The sequence below is a fragment of the Ambystoma mexicanum genome, chromosome 8 (genome assembly GCF_040938575.1).
Source record: "Ambystoma mexicanum isolate Mex_15411 chromosome 8, UKY_AmexF1_1, whole genome shotgun sequence".
Classification (NCBI taxonomy): Eukaryota; Metazoa; Chordata; class Amphibia; order Caudata; family Ambystomatidae; genus Ambystoma; species Ambystoma mexicanum.
This window is the reverse complement of record NC_090929.1, coordinates 1170845482-1170858078: the sequence shown is the minus strand read 5'-3', so window position 1 is coordinate 1170858078 and position 12597 is coordinate 1170845482.

Here is a 12597-nt window from a genome sequence, read left to right as displayed (position 1 = left end):
TATCGACCCTTGTCGATGCTGAACCAGGACAGCAAGATCCTAACAGCTGTCTTGGCGGCTAGAATGAGGAGAGTGATAGGCAAGCTGATTCACCCTGACCAGACGGGCTATGTCCCGGACAGGAACATTACCCACAACCACAGACGCCTACACAGAGTGGTCGAATGGGGATGTAGCAAGGACGGCGAAATGGCGATAGTGGCGCTGGATGCGGTCAAGGCGTTCGACTCTGTTCGTTGGCCGTGGCTGTTGGCGGCACTGGATCACTTCGGAATGGGGCCAGGGTACAGGAGGTGGGCCGAATTATTATACAGCGCGCCTCTAGCCAGAGTTCGTACGGGGGCAGTAGTGTCGGACAGGTGGCAGTTAGGTAGAGGCACCAGGCAGGGATGTCCTTGGTCCCCAATGTTGTACATCCTGGCCCTTGAGCCCTTGGCAATTTACCTCCGGCAACAGTATGACCCGGTGGGCATAGAGGTGGGGGGGAGAGCCATCTGATATCCCTGTATGCCGACGATATGCTGTTGTACCTCCAATACCCTGAAGAGCACTTGCAATATGTCTTGGAGGTGATGGAGAGGTTTGCTTGGCTTTCTGGCATAGCGGTCAACCCTCGGAAATCCACTCTGTTCCCGCTGGGCGGCTATGTGGGGATACCGGCTGAGAGGTTGCCAGTATTGCGGATCCCATGGGCGACAAGCACCTTTCGGTACCTTGGCATAGACGTATACCACACGACCGGGGAGGAACACAGGCACAATACTGAATTGGCAGTGGGGAGGATTGAGAAGTGCATGAGGTTTTGGGAGAAACTACCCTTAGCGATGATGGGCCGGGGCGCTATGCTTAAGATGGTCGTGCTACCTAGGCTGCTGCATTATTTCAATAACATTCCATACATGATACCCAAGGGGTTTTTTGCTAGACTACATAGGGTATGTAGAGATTTCTTATGGCAGGGCACGCGTAACAGGGTCGCATTGTGGAAATTGCAGAATGCTTATGAGAAAGGCGGCGTGAGGCTGCCGAACTTTGAGGCCTACTACGTGGCAGCGCAGCTGCAGTACGTGGCCAAGTGGCTTTCGGACGACGAAACCCCGGAACACAGACTGTTGGGAAAGGACTGCTCCCCCTTCTACCTGCGAGAGATTATTTGGGTATCCAGCACATGGATGAGGGGGCGTCCTAAGATGCTAGCGTTGGGCAGGAACATGTGGCGAAGAGCCTGCCGGATGATGGGGGATCCCCTGCCGTGCATGCCGCAGCTGCCGCTGGTGGCCTTGGCAAGGGAAGACGGACAGCTTGGGGCCATCCTGCGAACATACTGGGAGTCAGTGGGGCTGGTCACTTTGGGTGACATTTGGCAGGATGGGGCCTTGGCGGAGTTCGCAGATCTAGAGGCGGGGGCGGGGCTGCACACGGGGCAATACATGACGTTCCACAGAGTGATCAGGGAGGTCCGGAGCACTTGGCCCGAGACCGTATTGGCTGACGAGCCGGATGCGACGCTGGAGATTATGTATGACGCATCCGAGGGCGGGCATGAGGTCTCCAGGCTGTACGATATGCTGATGGCAAAGGTTGGGAAGGATTTGGGGTACCTGAGGTTGGAATGGGAAACAGAGATCGGGGCCCCGATGGCGGATGGGCAGTGGGAGCGCGCCCTGGGGTACCACAAAAAAGTATCGAGGAATGCCAGGTTTAAACAGATACAACTATATATCACGCATAGGGCATACATGACCCCCCTGAGAATTTCCAGATTTCGAGACACTGGGCGCCAGGCGTGTCCCAAGTGTAACACAGAGAACGCTGATATGATTCACATGTTCTGGGCCTGCCCTGTGATTGCAACCTACTGGAGTGAAGTGGCGCAGAAGCTGGCAGGGAGGGGCATTGTACTTAAGATAGATTCGGCCTGGGCCTGTTTGCTTGGAGGGTACCCCAGGGCGCGCAAGCTTCGGCACGTGGAGAAGCTTAAAGATTTGGCTTATGTACTCGCCAAACGCAGAATAGCCATGGGATGGAAGAATTGTCAGAGGCCACGGGTGGAGGTATGGTGGCGTGACCTCCAGAAATGGGCTGCCGCCGAGACGACAGCATGGTGGGAGGCCAGCAGGGCGGGTGGGGAGGAAGAGGTGAGCTCCCTCACGGCATGGAAGGTGCTATTGGCTGAACTGTTTAGTACGGGGTCGACCTCGGCTGGATCTGAGAGCGACGGAACCCCACCACACGGAACGGACAATGATGGTGGACACCCTACAGGCTCATAGGGGGGAGGGAAGGGGATTGTTAAGTTAATTCTGTTCTGTTTTTTCTTTCTTTTCTTCTTCATATCTGTTGTTTGGCCTTTGTTGTGGCTTGATATGTTCTATTTATGTTCTGTTGCACTGTGTGGTCGTTATAAAATAAAATACATTTAAAAAAAAAAATATAGCCTTTACTCTTCTGTTAGTATTCATACACTTAAATAATTCATGTTCGTACTCTAGCTAATACGAATAAGCCCATTATTCAAAACTCTCTCTGGGACACGATTTGGTATTGAGGGTTAACGTGCCTGTGATGGAGAATCTCTTTTTAAATATAACTCCCCAATATGCCATAGATATTTACAAAGGTCTGGGTTCGCCTCTACAGATGGAAATGGTTCAAATAAACTGTTCCATGGGATGTATCCCACTCAGAAAAGTCGACAACCACGTGTTAGCTCACTACACCCTTCACAGAGGAGAAGTATCCATCAGGCTGGTCCCATTAACAAGGGCAGTCTAGAACAGAAACGCTGGGCAATGCTCCTTTTAATAAGCGTTGCATCACTCACCCCAGACACATGTGTCTGCCTTGGTGGGCATCATCATTGGGGTGAAGCTGAACCTCTCTAACACACAGTGAGGAAGGGATCCAAGTCAGGATTATCCTTCAAGAATTATATTAAAACCCCAGATTTAAACAAATGTACAAAGGTGTGGGGGCTCTTCTACTGAAGAACATGTTTCAAATAACCTGCTCAATTGGACATATCCAACTCTGGAAGGAAAACAACCACATTTGAGCTTATTGTTCCCTTCAAAGAGGAGAAATATTAATTTGCATGTCAGTCTGGTCCCAATCACTAGTGTTGTTAACCCTCATCAGTGAGGTGAAGCTGAGCCTTTCTAAGGCACAGTGATCAAGGAATCAACGTCTCAAATGCCCTTAGAGACTTACCTAAAACACACTGCCACATTCCCACACTTTTGTAAATGTAATAGATGTGTTGCATAAGAATAATTCCCACCTCAAGTTAATCACCATATACCCTCCCAAGTTCAGCTATTGTTGGCATGGGAACCAAGCATGGAATAGTCCTCTATATGTTACGCTCACCTGGTATCCACAGGGACGCCACCCAGTCGGGTTACTCCCTGGTATGCTTCTCAGCTTTGCCCTGATGTGGTCTGCGGGGGAGGTTCTACCTGAAAATACAGGAGGACTGTGTTCAAGACTGACCGACTGGGGTAAGTATCCTCCCTCCACCCCTGTATGATTTTAGTCCCTCTGGCGCCCTCTCCTCAACTTGTGGTAGAATTAGGCGTGCTCTCCGTCCTGCCTTCTTTGCAGGGAAGTGTTGTCTTTCATGGGCGAGTGTGGTCCAGTTACTTCACTGACGCTGGCCCGTTTGATATTGTTCAGGTAGGTCTTATTGCTGTTCTTTAGTTTTGTTGCTATCCTGCATGTCTTTCTTTGTTTAAAATGTCTCTTTTTTCTCCCTTAGGTATGCAGAGCTTCAGCGCAGTGAACTGGCTTGGTTGAGCCCCGCTGGTAAATGATGGCGCATTAAGAGCGCTATGATGCGGTAAGTAAGCGCTATGCGCAGCGCTGTGAAGTCTTTCCTTTGCTAACCTGTGTTTTCCTTCTTTGAAGGTCGCAGTGTTCTTCAGCGCGAGTGGAATGTCTGGAGTGGTGCCAGACGAGAGGCGACCAGCCAGGTAAGCCTTTTGAGCAGTTCGTAATGTGTAAATGTCTCTACTGCTTTCTTTAATGTTGCCTCTATCTTTCTCTTTCAGGTCGTTCTGTCCGGGAGGCGTGCAGATTTGAGGAAGCTGTTCTCAATAGCTGCGAGTGTTTAAAGATGAAGACTGCAGGTAAGATGCTGCTGCTAATGATGTTCCTTTTGTCTCCTTGCAGGTTCTGCTTCTCCGAGGTTCGAGGGAACAGCTGGACACGGTGAGCGTCATGTTGCAAGCTGCAAAGTAATGTGAAACGTGTTGTCTTGCTCGGGTGTGGTTAAAATAGCCCCAACAAAATAGTCCAGGTAAAGAAGTCTCTAGGCTACCACACCCAAAACACTAGACCGCATAGGTTGGTTCTTAGGAACCAAGCTATGTGGATGCCTCCATGTTGATTGACTATACAGTAAAGTAGTTCCCAAGCACATTGTTTTCATGATGTATGAGGCTGGCACAATAGGTGCCAGGACTGGCCCCATGAGGGCTTTTGAAGAGGATGCCAGGTTTTAGAGGCCTGAGTCCTGACTCCACCTGGCCAATGGGTTTGTCAGATGGGGTTTTGGGCGAGGGGTGTGACAGCACTCCCCCCTAAGGCCACTCCCATGGTGTTCCTCCTGTCTGGCCCAGGTTTGGTTGGGTAGTTCCGATGGAATTTCCTGATTAGACGTGGTGCGTGGATATTCTCACTGGGCTATCTTGTGGTCCAAATCCTTTCCAATCGACGAGAAAGTATAGCTTGGTCCTAGAGTATTTAGAGTCCAAAATATCTTTGACTTTGAATTCTGGTTCTCCGTCAACAAGTATGGGCTTAGGTGGTGTTCCAATCCGTGTGCCGGGTTGCATTGGTTTCAGGAGGGACACATGGAATACCAGGTGGATGTGTAGATTAGGTGGTAAATCCAGTTTCACGGCTGCTGGGTTGATAATTGCCTTAATGGCATAGGGTCCTAAGAAACTGGGATGAAAAGTCTGGGTTCCCTTGATGGGTATGAATTTAGCGGCTAACCAAACTTTGTCTCCTACTTGATAATCGGGGACCTTTTTCCGGTGTTGGTCGGCGAATCTCTTTTGTTTTTCTTTGCCATGAATAAGGTGGTCCTTTGCCCTTTTGAAAGCCTGAGTAATGGTTGTGTGTAGAGTCTTTACCGCTGCCATTTCCAAGCTGGCTGGAAGGTCTAGTTCAGAGGTACGTGGATATCTGCCATAAAGGGTATAGAAGGGTGTTTGTCCCATGCCTGAATGCAAAGAATTGTTATATGCATATTCGGCTATCCATAGTAGGTCTTTCCAATTCCTTTATTCGTGTTGCAGCATCCACCGTAAATATTGCTCGAGTGTCTGATTGGTTCTCTCGGTTTCGCCGTCCGTTTGGGGATGGTGACTGGTAGATAGCCGAACGTCGATCTGCGCAATTGCACAACATTTTTTCCAGAAGTTTGAAACAAACTGGCTGCCTCGATCAGAGACCAGAACCGAAGCGAAGCCATGTAGCTTAACCATGCCCTCCAGGAACACTTTTGCTAAAGTGGCTGCGTCTGTGAGGCCGTTGAGAGGAATAAAATGGGCCATCTTCGAGAATAAGTCCACAACTACAAGGATGGTGTTGAACCCTTGGCTTGGAGGTAGATCAGTGATGAAGTCAAGGGAAAGAGTGTACCATGGAACTGGAGGAATGTCCAATGGTTGTAGGAGACCAGATAGTTTTTGTTTCTGTGATTTATTTTATACGCAGATACTGCAGGACTGAATATACTGAATGATGTCCTTACACCAGATAGGCCACCAAAAGTTCTCTTTCACCTTAGCTAGGGTTTTGGTGATCCCAGGATGCCCTTTGATCAGTTAATCGTGATTGTTTGAAATAATATGCTGTTGTAATTCCTTCTTGGGTACATATAGGCGATCCCTAAAAAAGGGTAGATGGTCTTTGATGGTATATTGTCTCCTTGAGTTTGCCATGCAAGGTAGGCATCAGGATTCATTGTCTGTTGGATTTCTTTTTGTAGTTCTGCTTGTGTTAAGGCTGTCGTGATACCCAAGAGTTTGTCTTCAGGTATAATAAGTACTGGGTCTGGAGTTGTATATACTATTTCATCTATGCCCATGCGAGATAAGGCATCCACCTTTCTGTTTCTGACTCCTGGTCGGAATGTGATTACATAATCATATTCGGTGAAGAAAAGGGCCCACAGTATTTGGTGCAAGGACTGGGCCTTGGCTGTTTTGAGATATTGCAGGTTTCGGTGGTCTGTGATGACTGTAATGGTGTGTCTGGCCCCCAGAAGGTAGTGCCTCCAGGCTTTAAAGGTGGATTTGATAGCCAGGAGTTCCTTGTCCGTGATGGCATAATTAATCTTTGGAGGTGAGAACTTCTTCGACCAGAAGGCCACAGGATGTAGCTGGCTGGTTTCTGGGTCTCTCTGTGAAAGGACAGCCCCCATAGCGAGACTGGACGCATCAGTTTGAACGACATAAGGGAGGTCTGGACGAGGATGTCACAGGATTGGAGCGGAGGTAAACCTTTGTTTAAGTTCCTGAAAGGCTTCTTCTGCTTCTTCAGTCCAAGCAAACTTTTTATTGTTTTTTCTTAATAGTACTGTGATTGGGTGTACAACCTGAGAGAAGTCTGGGATGAACCGGTGGTAGGAGTTTGCAAAGCCCAGCATGCTTTGTACCCCTTTCAGAGACGTCGGTGAAGGCCATTTCAGAATGGCATCTATCTTGTGCATGTCCATTCTGATGCCTCCTGGAGTAAGGATAAAACCAAGAAATTCTACTTCGGTGACGTGAAAAAAGCATTTTTCAAGCTTTGCAAACAAGCGATGTTGACGGAGCTTGGTGAGGACTGAATGAACGTGCCTGACATGATCTTGTTCCGAGGCTGAGTATACTAAAATGTTGTCTATGTACACTAAAGCGCACACATCAATTAACTCCCTTAAGATGTCATTCATGAAATACTGGAATGCCGCAGGAGCGTTGCATAACCCGAAGGGCATGACTTGTTATTCAAACAAGCCGTACTTAGTACGGAAGGCGGTTTTCCATTCATCTCCTTTTCTGACTCGGACCAGGTGGTTCGCTCCTCGAAGGTCCAATTTGGTATAAATCTGGGCATCTTTAACTTGGTCTAGCATCTCAGGGATAAGTGGCAAGGGGTAGCAGTTCATCACGGTGATCTGGTTCAATGCGCGGTAGTCAATACAGATTCTCAAGTCTCGTTCCTTTTTTCGGTACAAAGAACAAAGGACTGGCTGCGGGGGACTTTGAAGGACGGATAAATCTGTTTGCAAGGTACTGGCCTAAATAGGATTTCAAATGAAAGTTTGCTGGTTCTGTGAGAGCGTAGATCCTGCCGCAAGGGATTGTGCACCAGGAACAAGGTCGATCTGACAGTCATAGGGCAGGGGAGCGTTGTCTTTCATGGGCGAGTGGGGTCCAGTTACTTCACTGACGCCGGCCCGTTTGATATTGTTCAGATAGGTCTTATTGCTGTTCTTTAGTTTTGTTGCTATCCTACATGCCTTTCTTTGTTTAAAATGTCTCTTTTTTCTCCCTTAGGTATGCAGAGCTTCAGCGCAGCGAACTGGCTTGGTTGAGCCCCGCTGGTAAATGATGGTGTATTAAGAGCGCTATGATGCGGTAATAAAGCGATATGAACAGAGCTGCGAAGTCTTGCCTTTGCTAACCTGTGTTTTCCTTCTTTGAAGGTCGTGGCGTTCTTCAGCGCGAGTGGAATGTCCGGAGTGGTGCCAGCTGAGAGGTGACCAGCCACGTAAGCCTTTTGAGCAGTTCGTAATTTGTAAATGTCTCTACTGCTTTCTTTAATGTTGCCTCTATCTTTCTCTTTCAGGTTGTTCTGTCCAGGAGGCGTGCAGATTCGAGGAAGCTGTTCTCAGTAGCTGCAAGTGTTTAAAGATGAAGACTGCAGGTAAGATGCTGCTGCTAATGATGTTCCTTTTGTCTCCTTGGAGGTTCTGCTTCTCCAAGGTTCAAGCGAATAGCTGGACACGGTGAGCATCACGTTGCAAGCTGCAAAGTAACGCGAAGCGTGTTGTCTTGCTCGGTGTGGGTTAAATAGCCCCAACAAAATAGTCCAGATAAAGTAGTCCCTAGGCTAGCACACCCAAAACACTAGACCGCATAGCTTGGTTCTTAGGAACCAAGCTATGTGGATGCCTCCATGTTGGCTGACTATACAATAAAGTAGTTCCCAAGCACATTGTTTTCATGGTGTATGTGCCTGGTGCCTGGTGCCAGGACTGGCCCCATGAGGGCTTTTGCAGAGGATGCCAGGCTCTAGAGGCCCGAGTCCTGACTCCAACTGGCCAATGGGTTTGCCAGAGGGGGTTTTGTGCGAGGGTCGTGACACTATAACAATGTAGTTGTTGTATTCCAATTCTAGCCATGCAAGAATAGAATGGATTGTACAATGGAACCATCAAGTTCCTGGTGATAAAATTCCCATCTCAAGGTAGACCTGACCTTCTTTCCCCAGCTCACCCTCCATATTGCTGTAATGGGGAGCATGCATGAAATAGTTCTCTATAAGACTGACGTTCTTGAATGTCATTAGAAGTAGTGTAACAATACAACACATTTTACAATGTAACCATAATTATGCTGGTGGTGATGACAGTTGAAAATGGTGGATTCTGAATTGTGAATCCAAGTACATTTATTGGTTACATTTTAATTTAGAAAATTACACTGCAAAACATAAATCTAAGGCTTTGATTGTGTGGAGCTCGTGAACCTTTTTCGCATTCCTGTGAATGAAAGTCTTAACATTTTTGAAAATTAGCTCTGGTTGGGATGTTATTTAATGGAAACCTGGGAGAGGCATCTGAAAGTGCGCTATACATTAAAATTGTGTTTTAGCTATCATAGGTTTGCAAATATTGTAGATACAGCACAGTGAAAAAGAACATAATGGAATGATAATGCCTTGGCAATTCTGAGCATCTTCTAAAGGAATAGCACAGTGGGCATTCAGTAGCCACAGGACACCACTACACAAAACCACAACATAAGTATAGCAAAAATAAACATGCTATTGAAAGACACTGCTCATACACAAAACGACCCAGTATATCATCTGCCATGGTCAACAGCAATAGGTGTTCCTCCATGCAAACCGTATGCCCAAAATATCCCCAAAATATACTTGATGATTAAGTGTTTATTTTGAGTAAAACTTTTAACACCACATGAACATACAAAGTAAAAATAAAATAATACAATACAATGAATTATGCATCCAATATACTATTGTAAATGTGTCCTAGTTTTCTGGAGCCACAGGAACTGTTTGTAGGAATGGTGGAATGGTGGAATGAACACTGTCATGCTTGCTGTTATGAATGAAAATGTAACATTTATGAAATTCCCCACTTGTGTCAGTGCTTATAGAGGTCTTTATGGATATTATATTAGATAGAGCCTAATTTTCTTAAAATTATTGATTGCATGCAGAGGACCACTGGCACTAGCACTTACATGCTGTGTGGTCCATGCTAATTCTAAAATTTAATAATTCAAAGGGGCAAAATAAAAAAAAGTAAAGCGAGGTGAACTCTTGCCACAGGAGATGCAGATTGTAAAGTACATAGGAGGTGGTACCTTGAAACTCTGTATATGCTCGGATAGCAAGGGGATTAGCAATATTTTCCCTTATGATTATTAGGCTGTCTGAGGTAGGTTCCCTCACTGTGCACAGACCCTGTTCATATTTACAATCACATGTCAATACTGGGGATATATATCATTGTCTGTTTTATACGTGCACATCGGTTATTGACTTTGACAGGTTTTTTTACTGGAACCATATCTTTACATGGTGATGTTTGCCAACTCCTATGTTCATTTAGTACTGTTGTGTCAGTTTTCTATCAGAAGATCCATAATTGTTCTCTTTTGAACAAGATGGACCCCAGATCACATCCACGCTGTTAGAATTTTATTTTTTCCAATATTGTTCAAGTGAAATCTCAGGCTAAGGACAGAACACAACTGTTGGGATAGCATGTATGAGTTGGAGGGTCAAACAGGATATTAATTAGAAGTATTTTATTTAATCAGGAAATGTTACCTGTACTTTATATGTGTGAGAAACTGCGGGAGTACGTTCAGGGTTCAGAAACCCACCTTTGATCCCATTTTTGTCCTTCTTACAGCAAACGCTGTGGACCGCTTTTGCATAAATTGCAATTGAATATCCCTTACAAGTGTAATTTTGCGTGCACTTACCTCTACGACAATTTGTCCTGTAACAAACAAACTTTTTAAATAACTTGCAACTATAGCAAAAACCAACTACCTGGCCTATACCAAGGAGCTTTCTTAGGGAATCCTAGCAATTCCCTCGATTCCTGGACCCAATGCCCCTGAGGGCGGAGGAGCCACAAACGACAAATGGAACAAACCCAAAGTGCTTAAAAAACAACTTCTAAGAACTGGGCTACTCGGTGCAATGATGACCAAATATTTTCAGTCATACACAGCGCCCATAGGACTGAGAATCAGGATTGAGCCATGGATCATCTTGGACAAGCTCCAATTCTGTAAGGACTGGAACTACATTGCCAATAAATGCACAGCACATGTGATTGTCTCATCCTGATTATCAGTACTGCACCAAACATGTCAGCAAAACTGATGCAGGACATTCAGAACAAACAAGACTCTCTGCAAAAACAAACAGTCCAGGCCAAGTACAAAGACAAGGGTGGTTGACTTAGAGGCAGCAATGAAAGTGTTGAAGAACTTTAATCTGAATAAGAAAATAAAATAACCAAACTATAGAAAGTCGTCAATTTATTTAGTCACAAAAAAGGTACCAATATACTTTGAACTCCTATTATGAAGAAGAGAGAAATATTTCCAAAAATCCCAACCCAGTATGGGCCATTCTGTTCTGCATCAGACTGAAAGGACTGAGCACTTTCAAAACATTAATGCAACACATGATAACTGAAATATGGTGCCAATTTTACAAGACTGAGGCAGAGGCAGAGAAAGGGGCAGGTGGCCCAAAATATGGCAGGAACAAGCCCTGAGGGTACCCCCCCACAGAGAATGCGGCTGGGACCAACCACAGAACCACTAATATACCCCAAACTGAAGGACCAACACCAGTGCTAGAATGCCCATTTCACAAATCCTTAGCGTCTACCTTTTCACATTTTGTCATGGACCCAGACAAAATAGCCATACTGGAAAGGGAACTCTCCATTGGACCCACAACAACGCACGATCCATTTCAGGCTAGAATTGAAATTGCGCAACTTGTGTGCAAGATCCGACTAAAACTATTTTTGGGTGAGAAGGTTTTTGAAGAACAAATCAGTGCTACAGACATAAAAGAACAAGTCAACTTTCTACCCACAATCATCGGGAATAAGTGCAGAATCTATTCAGTTTGAAAAAGCCCTCCTGATGAAACTTGAAAAATTCACTAAAATCACTGGTGAAAGTATTATCACCAAACCAGCGGGTAAAATAAAGGTAGAGCCATGGTAATAATAAACATTGAAGATTACTGCAGCATGGTTAAAGCCTGATTAGGTGACTGCGTCATCTACAGCAGACTGGCCAGCGATCCCATGACTCAGATTAAACTCTTGATTGACCTCATTATAGAGGAGGCAAGAGTATGAATTTCTTATAACATGCTACACCAATTGCCGTGCTTTTTACGTGCTACTGAAATTACACAAAGGACTGCATCCACCGCCTGGGAGACCAATCGTTTCCAGGAAATGGAATCCATATTGGAACCCTTGTCACAGTTTGTGTACTTCTTCTTCAAACATGAAGTTACACTAATGAAATAATATTTGAAAGACACCACAGCAGTCTTATATCTTATGAAAGAGCTTTGCGCTTCAACCCCACAATGCAAATCTTAATTCTGCTAGACATCGAAACATTGTATACAATAATATCTCAAGGAGAAACCCTCATAGTTATTGATAGACTTTTGAGGGAAAACAGGAACTTTTAGAAACTCCAGTGACCTTTGTTATGCAATTAGCAGAAATTGACCTTAACATTTTTTTTTATTATCTACGAAAATAGTTTCTATGAACCAGTTTCAGGCACAGCAATGGTGGCACTGTTCGCCCCCAGTCTGGCTAACTTGGACATGGCTGAATTCTAGAGGCAAAAATGGAGTTGAACCACCAGATTTAATGGTTAAATTGAGAAATCCGGGAGAAATGTTAATAAAGAAATTTCAGCATTGATGACAGACCACAACCAATTATAGATTGCGAACAACAACATACAGTTCTACATGGCTAATTTCTAAAGACATGACGGAGTACACCTAAGGGATGAAGGAAATGCAGTGTTCCTTCATAACATTAAGACAGTACTCCTGATGTGCTAAAGTGCTACACTCAGTGTACCCTAAAACAGTCCTTATAAGGACTACTCATCATACATATATACACAGATACAATAAATAATAACAAAAACAAATGTTTTATTATACCCACGGCTACAGTGCATTGACTTTTACCATCACTGCAGCTACATAAAGGCAGTTAAAAGGGGCATTGACTTCAAGTTTTATACTACAATCCAACTTAAACAATCAATA